The sequence below is a fragment of the Mchenga conophoros genome, linkage group LG23 (genome assembly GCF_057382185.1).
Source record: "Mchenga conophoros isolate Kocher_MC1m ecotype Shallow Benthic linkage group LG23, M_conophoros_male_GT1.1, whole genome shotgun sequence".
NCBI lineage: Eukaryota > Metazoa > Chordata > Actinopteri > Cichliformes > Cichlidae > Mchenga > Mchenga conophoros.
This window is the reverse complement of record NC_140547.1, coordinates 45835750-45851903: the sequence shown is the minus strand read 5'-3', so window position 1 is coordinate 45851903 and position 16154 is coordinate 45835750. Positions and strand designations below refer to the sequence as shown.

General features: G+C 42.1%; 1 pseudogene across 1 annotated transcript in view; it reads right to left on the bottom strand.

Moving 5' to 3' along the window:
* Positions 1 to 5183: 5183 nt before the first annotated feature.
* LOC146548130 (NACHT, LRR and PYD domains-containing protein 12-like) overlaps positions 5184 to 16154 on the bottom strand; it is an 83788-nt pseudogene continuing 72817 nt past the window's right edge. Inside the window, exons 8-11 of the transcript XR_014890739.1 lie at positions 11051 to 11227; positions 8767 to 8943; positions 6218 to 6391; positions 5184 to 5542 (exon numbers count right to left, since the gene is read on the bottom strand). The product of XR_014890739.1 is annotated as an NACHT, LRR and PYD domains-containing protein 12-like (transcript). The remainder of the gene's footprint in view (positions 5543 to 6217; positions 6392 to 8766; positions 8944 to 11050; positions 11228 to 16154) is intronic.

Sequence of the window (16154 nt, the reverse complement as noted above, 5' to 3'; positions counted from 1 at the left end):
TGTAAATTGTTGTTTAGGACAAAGAGGACCGCTACATGAGCCTTCATCGGCAAAACATCGATGTCTACCAAACTATCTCCTCCGGTCGCCTTCATCATGATGCTGAGGCCACTGCATGTCACAGTCATGTACAATAATAATCAGAGATGGAGTTTTTATCCTGACTACGTGATCTATAAAACTATGATGCTAGACATGCTATCTATAAAAGACACTGACATTTTAACTTGCCAGCATCATGTGTACTGTTAGTTTGTTTTGCACTGAAAAAAGAGAAAAATATTAACGTCCAGTAAAACTTGTAATTATGTTGTGAATGAATTGCCTGAATTCATGGCTTTTAACACCATTTAATTTCTGTTTTTTATCTGGTTTGAACGTTGAAAATCCTGCCACTTGGCTCTGTGGCCTCTGCCACCATTATGGTTTTTGCTATACTGGTCCACTTGATAGTCATATTTGATGATGATTTTACTTTATTTTGAGTCATTAGAATCAGAACGGGGGTCAGGAAAGCAGAAAAAAGATAAGCTGGGGAGAAAGTTAACAGAAGAAGAGGGAAAAATAGAGAAGAAGAGAAATAGATGGAGAGGAAGAGAGAAAAAATACTGAAAATCTATTTCATCATCTGCTGAAAAACACAAGGAAAAACCAACACAGTGGGGAACCCACAGCAACAACCAATAATATGCAGTAAGTAGGCTAGTAAGTAGTAGTAAATAATAGATATTAAATGTTACTGAGCAGTAAATGGGCCCAGAGGGCCGAGACCTGAGGGCACCCCACCCGCAGCACAGGCCCAACAGAGCCAGGGGGCCGGGCCCCACCGAGCAGCCGCCCAGAGTGAGCCACTAAACACAGAGAACCACTAATGCACTGTGGGTGGGGGCACCAGCTACTGGCAGGAAGTGTGGTGGGGGGAAATAATACGTGACTATTTTTATGTGGAGTGGAATTAAACTGCCATAGAATATGCTTGTGGTGGATTTGACTCAACACAAGCGTATTGTCAAAGTGTTCTTTGGCATGCATCGAGACAGTTTCTCAGATACTGAAGTGACTTGAGCAGAGCCAGTTAAAGCCTACTGTGCTTGAGTGGGCAGCTCAAGTTTCCACGTGGAAGGTTTAGTGAGACAAAGACAGGAAGTTAAAGCTGCTGACTAATAATCTGCAGGTTCCTGATTTGAGTCTCTGTTAAGAGGATGGTGTCTCTGAGATAATTGCTTTTGTGCATCGATAAATAAACAGGGAAATAAATGAATAGAAAAAAGCATCCGAGCGGATGTGCACCGATGGTGTGCCCACTGGTCTTAAAGTGCCTTTGCGCCCCCTACCATTTATGGAGGTCCCATTTGGGCACATTGGCATGGACCTATAGTGTACATGGATATTGCTTTGTATTAGTTCTGGTATATTATACAACACAATAACATGATGCAGTGCTGCTGTGCACCATTTCTGCAAAGAGTGTGGTGCAAGCAAGGAAGATAAGATAACTCTTGCACAGTCATACCTAGTACAATAATACAACAAAATTGGAAACTGTCCCACGATAACACAATCATTTAGATACAATATTGGACTTTGTTTACATGTAACTGCACAAATAGAATTTAGAAATGTAATTATTGACAAGCGTGAACAACCACTTATAATGTAATCTACAGCTGTGACCAAACAGCTAGATAGAGAATCAGAAGTGTTGTTTTCTACAAAGTTTGCTGTTTCAGTGAGAGTCATATGTCATATCATTTCAAACAGTGGCGATCCAGAAATGTTGTACAAACGAGTAAGACTAACTATAGACTTTAGCCAAAGTTGTTAAGTTAGCTAAAGAGTTGGGATTTTGTGTAAGGCATAAATAAACCTAAAATGCAATGTTTTGGACGTTCTTTGGCACATTTCCCTACTGTAGGGGTCTCTGCAAGCATACGGGGCTCTGAGAGGGAACAAGATGACAACGAGGAATTCTACTGGAAACAGTCGATCATGTTCGTCAAAGCTGAATTCAGGGCAAACTAAGCTAAATTAGTGTTTTTAGCTAACAGCTACAGTAAGCATAAAAGTGACTAGGGCTATTATTTGTTAACAGGGGCGATTTTAGCCCATTTTTGGGGTGCTTTGGTTCATTTTTGGGGTGCTTTGGTTCATTTTTGGGGTGCTTCAGCACTTACTTACTTTTTTTGACAATATTTCCTGTTTGTGTGACACACTACTAAAAATATAAAAGGCAGAACTTGGTTGAGAGGTAACATTTTAACAACAAAAGTATCCATAATATTTTTTAATATTTTGTAATAATTTATTTGTAATAATTTATTCTGTTTCAGGAGTGTTTTTATGCATCTGTATTATATTATACAAACACATTAAAAGTGAATCTCTGTCCAAAATATGCACTCAGTTTACTTCTTACTCACTATGAGCATCATTCATTATTCTCCTCCAGTAATTAAGGTTAGGATATGTATTTTTTTTATTCCAATCCATTCTTCTTTGGCAGCATTTAAATAACCTTGATCAGAATTGATGGTTTTGTTACAGACTTTTCAAAAAAGTGTTTTGCTTTTCTTTCACAAATGTGGGATTAAATTGTTAAAAAGTACAAAACAGTGATGTCATGTTTTGTGACGAGGACCCAGGCACAGAGAGACTTGATGGATTTAATAATCTTTTGATTTAATAAAGAAATTTGCAGACGTGCACAGAGACGGTAAAATTATGATGACTGATAAAGGAGGCGAAGACAACAGACGATGAGGACAGGGAGGATGCAGGGACAGAGACGGGGAAGAAGTCTCATTGTGACGAGTAAAGTGTATCTTGGCTGGCTGGGCAGCTCTCTGGGTGCTCAGCCCCCCGAAGCTCTGATCCTAGAATCCTCCCTGAATTGTGTTAATACAGTATGTCAACATGAAAGCATAACTGTACAGGGTGGGCCAGTTATATGGATACACCGTAATAACATAGGAATGGTTGGTGATGTTAAAGTCCTGTTTGTGGCACATTAGTATATGTGAGGGGGCAAACTCCTCAAGTTCGGTGGTGACCATGGTGGCCATTTAGAAGTCGGCCATCTGATACCAAATGATACCAAACAAGGCAAAGTAAATAATTTTTAAAGGTAAATGTAGAGGAAACATCAAACGTTGTCACGGCTGGGGCAGCAGTCGTGTGGTGGAGTGAATGAGGACCAAGATGCAGACGGCGGTGGAGATGCGAGTGGAGATTTATTTACAGTGAAAATAACAAAGGTGAGGGAAGAAGCGAACATCAACCTAAACTGGGAAGAACTAACAGACAAAGCAGAAAACATGAGGGCAGCAGGGAAACACAGAGATGACACGAAGAAGGAAGAGAGACGTGGAGAAACACCGATGGACACGGAGACTTTTCACCTGTTCCTTTTGTTTGAAGTGGCCGAACTTGGCCACAGTAGGACGTGGTCTCCCGGTCGCAGCCCGCATGGGGCCGATGCGATGCACTCTATCAAAGGCCATGTTCTTCACCGTGTCCTCCAGCAGCTTCAGGTGGGTTTTGATGAAGTTTTTGCACTCTGAGCCTTCTTCATCACAAGATCCTGGAAGCACTGATCAATGTAATCTTGGAGAGCCTCTAAACTCTCCCCGTTGTTCTCCAGGGTGTTGGAGATGATTTAGACAAATATTGTTAGTTAGAAGACTATTGATAAGTGTATTTGGTAATACTGAAGCTTAAAGGAATTTGTTCAATTCTAAACTACCATTCGCTTTAATTTTCCGCCAAAATCTCCGGCGTCTGACGTCAGTTACAACATGAGTCGCTTACCTCTGTCACTCTGAAGTCACATTGAGTTTTCCTCACTGACTGTTTTAGACAGGATTGTGGGAGCAACACAAAAAGCAGCTTCAGCTGGAAACACACAGTTTAGTGTCTTTGCTGCTCGCTTTAAGTCACAATAAACAGGAAACTCATTGTGTCTCATGTCAGAATCACTCATATACAGGACAGGAAGAGGCGGAGCTTATTTCCTGCAGGGAGAGGTTAGCAGTCTGTGTCTTTCTCATTTCTGACTCCTAAAGAGCTGAAAAACACAGGCTGTTATTGGCTGGCTGACACTGGGATTAATGTCCTTGAAGCCAGCAGTCTTTAATGTCCAGGTTCAGAACGGGCAGGTGAAAAACAGTCCTTTATGTCCTCTGATGTTCAATAAACTGTCCTGATTACTGAGGGAGCAGAGAAAGTGTCTCCATCACTCACCACAGCTGGATGCTCTGAAATCCTGGAATCCAGCTGTGGAGAGGAGCGCCGGCGGCGTGGACGCAGTTTAGTAATCAGGGAACGGGAGACAGGAGGGAAACACAGCTGGGACCAATTACACACACGAGACAGGAAACAGTAACACAGGACTGTCAAAGTAAAACAGGAAATATAACACAGAGTCCAAAGTAAGGAGACGTGGGACACAGTGAAGACACAGAAACAGAAACCAGAACTATAATCACAAAACAAACTCAGAAACATAAAGAGTGAATCAGCTGATTCAGTGTTTGTGACAAAAACATGGATCCTGGTTAATAACTTTTATTTGTTTGTTTCTGTATTATTTTGTGTATCGTTCTTATGAGCTGTTGTTTTGTCAGTGAAATATTATTTCATTGTTTTAAGCTTTTTGTTGACTTTGAAGTGCTTAAGTTGATATTTTTGAACATTTAATTTGTTCAATTATTGTCGAGTCGATAAAACTGTCAAATGCACAGCTGCTTCCAGCACGGCCGGAGGAGAGGTGGCCGAGCAGACGCACAACACACACAGCTCACAGGTTTGCATTTCTAGATATTGCAGATGTTGCAGAAATTGAGAGTAAAGAACTCAGAGATCCAGCGCTGTCTCCTGCCCCTTATTTATACACCACAACACAACGACAGGCGTAACTCACACAAACGGGTAACATGAGGCTCAGATGCTTTGGACGTGTTCACATATACTGGACACAGAATGATGAAGATGGAGCTGCAGGAAGGAGGAAAAGAGGAAAAACACAGAAAAGATTCACAGATGTGGTGAAAAAGGACACGACAGCTTCTGTTTGTTAGTTTGGTTTTTCTTTATTTGGTAAAGATTCAGAAATAAAGAGAAGATCACATGTTTGAATATTATATTAACGTTCTGTAATTACAACAAGTTGTAAAATCTTTCCAGAGTGAGACAGAGACTGTGCAGAGACTGTAGAAGGACAGAGCAGCAGCAGAGCAGTCCAGATACACTGATGATCCTCTGTCAGATCCAGAGGGACACACAGGGCTGATGCTGGACTCTACATTGTGTCTGACAGTGGAGCTGTTCTCAGAGCAGTTCACTCTGCAGCACTGACAGTCATCTGCACTTCATTCCTCTGTCAGTCACTGCTGGATGAAGCTCTCCTCTCCACCTCCCAGTAACATGGCCCAGTCAGAGCGTCTCTACACACAAGCTGCTGCTGCTTCAACCTCTCTGGATCATCAGGACACAGCTGCTCCTCTCTCAGCACACACACCGTCCTGTTTACCATCATCGCCTCCACCTGCAGAGAGAAGGAGGAAGAGCAGAGGAGATAAACGAGTGTTTCCAGAGACTCTTCATCAGCTGTCAGTCAGTGATGCAGCACATCCAGTATAAAGAGCAGCAGGGACGTCAGTGCTGGGACTGTACTAGGACTCATTGTTGCTTCACTTTTTCTAATCTTTGGATTTTTATTGAAGTTGCTGAAAATGTTTTTCCCTCCTAGTTTGAGTTTGGACTTTCATTCATTAGAAGAACCTTGGTGTGTCCACTCTGAGCTCTGTAGGAACCCCAACAACAAGCCCAACAATCCAGATGGACGGTTCCAGCTGTTAACTGGAGGAATTCCATCCAAACATCTGCTCTCACTAAATTCTTCCTCACCTACAGACTGTGTTCTTCACTGCTTTAAACTTGGAAATCAATGCAGTCATTGGTCTGCGTGCTGCTTTGTTCAGAGAGCTGATTGGCTGTTGACAGTGTTTGATCAGAGCATGTCAGCCGTTACTATGGTGACCATAAAGGTGAGAAACAGGAAGTGTTTGTGTCCAATCCTGAAGCCTGTCACCGTTCTCCTCTCACAGCTTCACTGAGAAGCTGCAGCTTTACAGGAAACACTGGATCTTTGTTTCATACTGACTGTGTTTAGTACAATACTGCTGACAGCACCACCCACTCACTCCATCACTCTACTGACCCCAGAGTCTCCAGTCTGTAGTCTGGACTCTGCTGAAGATCAGACAGCTGCTTCACATCTGGATCCTTCAGGTAGTTGTATCTCAGGTCCAGCACTCTCAGATGGGAGGGGTTGGACTTCAGTGCTGCTGCCAGATAATCACAGCTGATCTTTGACAAACCACAGTCCCACAATCTGTATAAAGAATGAAAGATGTAAGTTTATTAGACAAAGTGCTTGAAATCATTCAGTGTTTCATCATCTGTTCAGAGCTGAAGAAGGTTCAGAATGTAGAAGTTTAGAAAATGGAAACTCCAAACAGCTGAAGCCAACAGGAAGCAGCTTCAAACAGGAAACTGTGCAGAGTTTCAGACTATATGTCCTGATGCAGCCAGTTGGATTTTGGAGATTTGAATCTCTGTTCTGTGACTAAGTCCTTGAATCATTTCTTCCAGTTGGTCCAACAAGACAGACTAAGTATTGGACATGTGTTGTGGCTCCATCAGGGGAGCTTCTAAATGTGATGTGATGGCCCCTCTGGGTCTGTCAGGTCACAGCACTGAAGAGAGCTCAAACTGGGCACACAGCTGTTCCAGTCTGGACCAAAGACTCTATACTGGGACTGAGGGACTGCTTTGACTGCACCCACTGGGACTTTTTAAAGGCTCATGTTCTCACTTAGATCATCGATTTCTACTGACATTTCTTTCTGGGAAAAATGGGGATTACTTTGGAAACAGGAAGTATTTTCCCCAATAAGCAGCCCTGGATTAGTAAATCACTCCAACATGTTCTCAGGCAGAAGAAGCTGTCTTGTCATGAGGGAGAGAAGAAAAAGATTGAGGCACAGAAACCTGTTGAAAGAGAGATAAAGCAGCTAAAATCAGGTGTAAAAGTAAAGCAGAGGATGAGCTGAATAAAGGACACTCAAGGCTGGCTTGGAAAGGAATGAAGTCCATGGTGGGGATGCAGAACAAGGAGCAAAGATGAATGTGATGCTGAATCAGCAGAAGACTTGGACTCATTTGATTCCAGCTTTGATATCATTGATTTCAATGAAGAGCTTTGTGATTGTAGCAAAGGGCTGGTAGCTCTGAGAGTCCCACTGATGAGGTGTTTGTGTGGAAATCTCTTAGTGGGACCAAAGAGAGAAAAAGCCCTGGTCCTGATGCTGTGGGAGGGAAATGATTGAAGTGTGCTGTGAGGAACTGACTGGGAGATTTTCACACATTTTCCAGTCCTCCTTGGAACAACAGGAAGTTCCCAGCATATGGAAACAAAGGTTAAGTGTCCTATGTCACTCAGTGATGATGGTGCTGCGGCCCCACCACCTCCACCTCTTTGTAAAGGAACTAACTGTAATCTGAAGCTTCAAATGGAACTAAGACTTCCTCCACTAGGTGGCAGTGTCTGATGAGAAAGTGTTAGTGGAGCTGGCCTGGAGTCAGAAACAGGAAGATGCAGGATTTGGGCTGAAATGGGCAAAAGTGGTTAGCACTAGTGCCTTAGAGCAAGAAGGTTGTAGGTTGAAGCTTGTTGGTCAGCTGGGCCTTTCTGTGGAGGTTGGATGTTCTCCCACAGTCCAATGAAATGCTGCTTAGGTTCATTGGTGCTTCTACATTGGCTGTAGGTGTGGATGTGAGGGAGTGCTTCTCTGTCTCTCTCTGTTGGCCCTGTGATGGACTGCTCACCTGTGCAGGTGGACCACGCCTCTTGCCCTATGACAGCTAGGGCACAGGCTGCAGCCCTGTGAGCCTAAGCTGAATAAACAGTTAGCAAAAATGATCCATAGATGGCCTGAAATCCCCCAGTTAGCAGTTTGGTAGATAGCTATGACATGCTAATCCCATCCAGCAGCTGTATTCTACCTGTAAGCTGATCCCTGCTGAGCCAAAGCACTTTTTCATATGCAAATTACAACCTTTAATAGAAACCTATTGGTCAGCATCTTATTAGCCTGCTGTTAGCTTCATTCCACAGAAAACTGAGAGAAACTAACAGAGTTGATAAAGAATAAAGAGAAATGTGCTGATTTAAAGCCTTTGAAGTGCTTCAGATGATCTCTGTCCACTTCTGTCCACTCATTCATTCATGTAAGCTTTCTAATGCAGCTTTGATCTTCACAGTCTGCTTGATGAAACTCATTCTAAGCCTGAATGTCAGAGTGTTCCTCCTTCTCTTTCCCATCATTCATGCTGGCAGTGGAGGAGATTTGGATGTTGGACTGTGTTTTGGATGATGTGTGTATGTTTGTGTTGGACTGCTGTCTGTAAAGCAAACGCACATTTTGCTTTGGATTTCAGTGTCACACAGACTTTAAGGTGCAATGAAGAGTTTGAGAGTTTCACAGTGAATTTTCCAGTGGAGGATTTTTCTTCTTCTGTGAAGGTTTGAAATGTGAACATTGTTCTGCTGCAGTCAATGGACTAAACCAGAGAAGAAGAAAACAGACTTTACCATGAAGATCCTCAGTGTGGATCAGTATAATATCAGCCTGATGTCTGCAGTTTAGTGTCAGCACAACTTTCACATCATATTCATCTCAGCACAACTAAAACATGCTGACTGACCTCAGAGTTTCAAGTTTACATCCTGGACTCTCCAGGAAACCACACAGATGCTTCACTCCTGGATCCTTCAGGTTGTTGTTTTTGTACAGCTCCAGCTGTCTCAGATGGGAGGGGTTGGACTTCAGTGCTGCTGCCAGATAATCACAGCTGATCTCTGACAAACCACAGCTCCACAATCTGTATAAAGAATGAAAGATGTAAGTTTATTAGACAAAGTGCTTGAAATCATTCAGTGTTTCATCATCTGTTCAGAGCTGAAGAAGGTTCAGAATGTAGAAGTTTAGAAAATGGAAACTCCAAACAGCTGAAGCCAACAGGAAGCAGCTTCAAACAAACACAACAAGAGAAAAAACTCTGAATGTTTCACATTAAAGTCGTACATTTCTCATAAAAACAGGACAAAGACTTGAAAAAGTCGTGTTTTTCCTTCCAGGAACCACATGGCTTCACTTTTAAAGGTGAAGTGTGACAGAAATGGACATATTTGAAGTCCAACACCTTTTTCCAGTCACATTATTAAAGCAGACAAACTACAAGCTCATTTTCATTCCAACAAGTCATCTTCTGACCTGGACTAACAACACTGGTCTCTATGTGCAGCTGGCTGTGAGACCAGTGCTCAGGGAGCGTCTACAAAGTGCAACACTGAAAGAACATCACACACTCATTTGCTTCCAGCACTTTCACACAAACATCTACTGTCATTATTGTCACCAAACTCTGTGGATCCTTTATTGCAAATTCAAATGGGATCAAATGGTCAGACAAAAGAGGCTTATGAGGAAATATGATGAAATGTTGTGTATTAGCAGCAAGTTATTGAATCTTTTTCCTCAGAAACCAAACAAAATGATTGACAAACATGTTTTTACAAACTCAGTGTTGCACTTGGATCAGCAGGATAAGCTGATGTTTAAAGGCATTTGAGTCTCGCTGTATGAGAGTCCAGTTCTTACTCAATATTTATGGATGATCCTCTTTCAGTGTTGCACTTTGTCGACGCTCCCTGAGCCTCACAGCCAGCTGCACATGGACCAGCTGACATTACCCAGCATTAGAGGCGGCTGTAAAAAATTCATGTTCCCATTTAAATGGTTTTAATTTGAATAAAACGATGTTGATTCATTCAATCCTGAATCGATGTTTCATATAAATGTATTTTGCCAGAATCTCAGGTTAAAGCTCACAAACTATTTCAACAAGCAGCAAACAGATAAAACAGTAAATGAGAGCAGCTAAACACACAAAGATGGAAACACAGAGCGTGGATCGTTCACTCGACGGCACGTACACGGACACGCCGTCGGGGCTGAAAGTGGACAGCTCACAGATCCTGAAGCTGCAGGTTTCATCTGTCTCCAACCAAAACTGAGTGAAGCAGCAGCAAAAGAAGATCCAAACTCTGCTTCACGTTTGATCAATATGCTCATGAATTCTCTCTGACTTTGGCTGTTCCTGCCTGCACAGCTCTCTCTCTCTCAGTGTACTCCAAGAACAGCTTCAAACATCTGTTTCTGCATCATTCACTGTTTATTAGCCACCAGTCTGCTGTTGTGTTCAGTGCTGTCGGCCTCTGACAGTAAAGCCTCATTTCTGCTGTTCCATGGAAACTTTTTAAAATGATGACAGATTACAAACTCTCAGCTGTGTCTGTAATCAAACCTCTGTAACTTTGCTTCACTTCAGCAGCATCAGCTCATGTTCACATGTTGATTCATGGTTTGCTTCAGTTTTTGATCGACTGCAGAAGATTTTGAAGGTTATCTGCTATAAAAAGCCAGAAGAGGAAAATCTGCTTCATGTGTTTCTGTTTGATCCTCAGTGACTTTGACACAAAGGCCTCTGCTGTGATGATCACACCTCTGATCAAGTCTCATAGTGTCACAACTGATAAATGATCAGAGTTAGAATATTTCTGACTGTCTGCTGTGTGCCGTGACCTTTGACCTGCTAAAGACAGTCAGCTGTGGATTATTCATTGTTGTGTCTGATACTTAGAACTGTGAGGAAGAAGCTACACAGTTAATCAGGGTCCCCTCTCTCTGAATCAGGAAAGGTGGGCAGGCCGCGTGTGGGCCGCGGGCCATACGTTGAGTATCACTGTTTGAAATGTGAACATTGTTCTGCTGCAGTCAATGGACTAAACCAGAGAAGAAGAAAACAGACTTTACCATGAAGATCCTCAGTGTGGATCAGTATAATATCAGCCTGATGTCTGCAGTTTAGTGTCAGCACAACTTTCACATCATATTCATCTCAGCACAACTAAAACATGCTGACTGACCTCAGAGTTTCAAGTTTACATCCTGGACTCTCCAGGAAACCACACAGATGCTTCACTCCTGGATCCTGCAGGTTGTTGTTGTTGAACAGGTTCAGCTCTCTCAGATGGGAGGGGTTGGACTTCAGTGCTGCTGCCAGATAATCACAGCTGATCTCTGACAAACCACAGCGCTCCAATCTGTATAAAGAATGAAAGATGTAAGTTTATTAGACAAAGTGCTTGAAATCATTCAGTGTTTCATCATCTGTTCAGAGCTGAAGAAGGTTCAGAATGTAGAAGTTTAGAAAATGGAAACTCCAAACAGCTGAAGCCAACAGGAAGCAGCTTCAAACAAACACAACAAGAGAAAAAACTCTGAATGTTTCACATTAAAGTCGTACATTTCTCATAAAAACAGGACAAAGACTTGAAAAAGTCGTGTTTTTCCTTCCAGGAACCACATGGCTTCACTTTTAAAGGTGAAGTGTGAAAGAAATGGACATATTTGAAGTCCAACACCTTTTTCCAGTCACATTATTAAAGCAGACAAACTACAAGCTCATTTTCATTCCAACAAGTCATCTTCTGACCTGGACTAACAACACTGGTCTCTATGTGCAGCTGGCTGTGAGACCAGTGCTCAGGGAACGTCTACAAAGTGCAACACTGAAAGAACATCACACACTCATTTGCTTCCAGCACTTTCACACAAACATCTACTGTCATCATTGTCACCAAACTCTGTGGATCCTTTATTGCAAATTCAAATGGGATCAAATGGTCAGACAAAAGAGGGTTATGAGGAAATATGATGAAATGTTGTGTATTAGCAGCAAGTTATTGAATCATTTTCCTCAGAAACCAAACAAAATGATTGACAAACATGTTTTTACAAACTCAGTGTTGGACTTGGATCAGCAGGATAAGCTGATGTTTAAAGGCATTTGAGTCTCGCTGTATGAGAGTCCAGTTATTACTCAATATTTATGGATGATGTTCTTTCAGTGTTGCACTTGGTCGACGCTCCCTGAGCCTCACAGCCAGCTGCACATGGACCAGCTGACATTACCCAGCATTAGAGGCGGCTGTAAAAAATTCATGTTCCCATTTAAATGGTTTTAATTTGAATAAAACGATGTTGATTCATTCAATCCTGAATCGATGTTTCATATAAATGTATTTTGCCAGAATCTCAGGTTAAAGCTCACAAACTATTTCAACAAGCAGCAAACAGATAAAACAGTAAATGAGAGCAGCTAAACACACAAAGATGGAAACACAGAGCGTGGATCGTTCACTCGACGGCACGTACACGGACACGCCGTCGGGGCTGAAAGTGGACAGCTCACAGATCCTGAAGCTGCAGGTTTCATCTGTCTCCAACCAAAACTGAGTGAAGCAGCAGCAAAAGAAGATCCAAACTCTGCTTCACGTTTGATCAATATGCTCATGAATTCTCTCTGACTTTGGCTGTTCCTGCCTGCACAGCTCTCTCTCTCTCAGTGTACTCCAAGAACAGCTTCAAACATCTGTTTCTGCATCATTCACTGTTTATTAGCCACCAGTCTGCTGTTGTGTTCAGTGCTGTCGGCCTCTGACAGTAAAGCCTCATTTCTGCTGCTCCATGGAAACTTTTTAAAATGATGACAGATTACAAACTCTCAGCTGTGTCTGTAATCAAACCTCTGTAACTTTGCTTCACTTCAGCAGCATCAGCTCATGTTCACATGTTGCTTCATGGTTTGCTTCAGTTTTTGATCGACTGCAGAAGATTTTGAAGGTTATCTGCTATAAAAAGCCAGAAGAGGAAAATCTGCTTCATGTGTTTCTGTTTGATCCTCAGTGACTTTGACACAAAGGCCTCTGCTGTGATGATCACACCTCTGATCAAGTCTCACAGTGTCACAACTGATAAATGATCAGAGTTAGAATATTTCTGACTGTCTGCTGTGTGCCGTGACCTTTGACCTGCTAAAGACAGTCAGCTGTGGATTATTCATTGTTGTGTCTGATACTTAGAACTGTGAGGAAGAAGCTACACAGTTAATCAGGGTCCCCTCTCTCTGAATCAGGAAAGGTGGGCAGGCCGCGTGTGGGCCGCGGGCCATACGTTGAGCATCACTGTTTGAAATGTGAACATTGTTCTGCTGCAGTCAATGGACTAAACCAGAGAAGAAGAAAACAGACTTTACCATGAAGATCCTCAGTGTGGATCAGTATAATATCAGCCTGATGTCTGCAGTTTAGTGTCAGCACAACTTTCACATCATATTCATCTCAGCACAACTAAAACATGCTGACTGACCCCAGAGTTTCAAGTTTACATCCTGGACTCTCCAGGAAACCACACAGATGCTTCACTCCTGAACCCTGCAGGTTGCTGTTGGAGCTCAGGTCCAGCTCTCTCAGATGGGAGGGGTTGGACTTCAGTGCTGCTGCCAGATAATCACAGCTGATCTCTGACAAACCACAGCTCCACAATCTGTATAAAGAATGAAAGATGTAAGTTTATTAGACAAAGTGCTTGAAATCATTCAGTGTTTCATCATCTGTTCAGAGCTGAAGAAGGTTCAGAATGTAGAAGTTTAGAAAATGGAAACTCCAAACAGCTGAAGCCAACAGGAAGCAGCTTCAAACAAACACAACAAGAGAAAAAACTCTGAATGTTTCACATTAAAGTCGTACATTTCTCATAAAAACAGGACAAAGACTTGAAAAAGTCGTGTTTTTCCTTCCAGGAACCACATGGCTTCACTTTTAAAGGTGAAGTGTGACAGAAATGGACATATTTGAAGTCCAACACCTTTTTCCAGTCACATTATTAAAGCAGACAAACTACAAGCTCATTTTCATTCCAACAAGTCATCTTCTGACCTGGACTAACAACACTGGTCTCTATGTGCAGCTGGCTGTGAGACCAGTGCTCAGGGAGCGTCTACAAAGTGCAACACTGAAAGAACATCACACACTCATTTGCTTCCAGCACTTTCACACAAACATCTACTGTCATTATTGTCACCAAACTCTGTGGATCCTTTATTGCAAATTCAAATGGGATCAAATGGTCAGACAAAAGAGGGTTATGAGGAAATATGATGAAATGTTGTGTATTAGGAGCAACTTATTGAATCATTTTCCTCAGAAACCAAACAAAATGATTGACAAACATGTTTTTACAAACTCAGTGTTGGACTTGGATCAGCAGGATAAGCTGATGTTTAAAGGCATTTGAGTCTCGCTGTATGAGAGTCCAGTTCTTACTCAATATTTATGGATGATGTTCTTTCAGTGTTGCACTTTGTCGACGCTCCCTGAGCCTCACAGCCAGCTGCACATGGACCAGCTGACATTACCCAGCATTAGAGGCGGCTGTAAAAAATTCATGTTCCCATTTAAATGGTTTTAATTTGAATAAAACGATGTTGATTCATTCAATCCTGAATCGATGTTTCATATAAATGTATTTTGCCAGAATCTCAGGTTAAAGCTCACAAACTATTTCAACAAGCAGCAAACAGCTAAAACAGTAAATGAGAGCAGCTAAACAATATTTACTCAATATTACTCAATATTTATGGATGATGTTCTTTCAGTGTTGCACTTTGTTTGGCACAAAATGAAATTATTTGGCCTCTCAGATGCTTTTAGAGATTCCCAAATGACTGATGATGACATCTCTGGGGTCTGATTGATAGAAAAAAAATCTCTTTGAGACCTTTTGTAACTGACAAACTCTTCATCTGCTAACAACACTGAGTTGAATCTCCATGGCTGATAGTTGGAGCAGGCATCAGGAATACACATTGAAAAAACAAGAGGAGAAATCACCAGAGTCTTATAATCACATTCTGTAACTAAAGGGAGACGTTTTTCTATACAAATATATGTTTTATGGACATTAGAAAAAAAGAGTATTGACGTGAAGCAGGATTATGAAATCTCCATACATCAGCCAGCCCATAATTATCAAGAAAGCTCTGAATGACGCATGCTGAGTTTGGACTAAGTGTACTTTTGTGTGAACTGTGGTCCATAGCAGATAATGAGCAGTTTAGGTCTCCCTCAAAGATGATATTGTGTGATGACATATTGGGGAGCCGCGCAAAGACATTAGTGAAAAATCTGTGATCGTCCCAATTAGAGGCGTAGATATTTGCTAAGATCAAAGGAAAACCATAAACTATGTTTTCTGCACTTAAAATCCTGTAATTTTCTCATAAATCGACAGTGCGGCTTATGGATGAATTCTGGTTGTGCTTACTGACCTCGAACCGATTTTATGTGCTACACGGCGCTCAGAAACTTTTCAAAAGATGTTTTGGTACGACTTTGCTCAGCTACGAGGCCGCACCGCTTGATGGATTGTTGGAGCATTACAGCTACGAGGAGCCTCGCGGAGTGATACGTACTCTGCTTCAACGTAATATTACTGTATTGAGTGTGTATAAGGACCATAAATGGCACCTGTAAGAGACACGGTTACAAAGAGGGTTTCAAACTCCAGGCTGTCAGTCACGCAGTAGAACCTGGGAACAGAGCAGCTGCTTGTTATTATGCTCAGCGTCTGTTTACATTTTGACTGCACGATTGTGAGCTTTTTGTTATGCACAAAAACAACCTTGTTTTCTTTTATTTATGGAGCATTATTATTTAATAAATGCTGATCATTTATTTCTGAGTAATTGTTTCATGTACATCTACGCTGTATGTTAATAAATGTGCCTGTGTGAGATTTGGGACACAGCTTTGACTAAGAACTCTCTTTTTGTTCGAACTTTCTGGCTTTAAAAATATCGAGATATATATCGTATATCGCCATCCAGCTAAAGAATATCGAGATATGAACTTTGGGTCATATCGCCCAGTCGTAATATTGCAATAGGTTGTCCGTTAAACTCAAGCGGGGCTTGGGCCCTGGCACGGCGTAGCCACACAATCCTGGTAGTAGTGACGCTCGGCTATGACGGCGTGCGGGTTACCAGCTGGCTTTCTCAGGATAGGGCTCCTGTGTGAGCGGTCGACAATAACGTCTTTATCCATACCCAGCACTTCACGTAGTAGCACGGATACGGCCGTGGAGGAGCTCGAGTCCAGGCCCTCTGGGATCCCTATGATGTGGATGTTA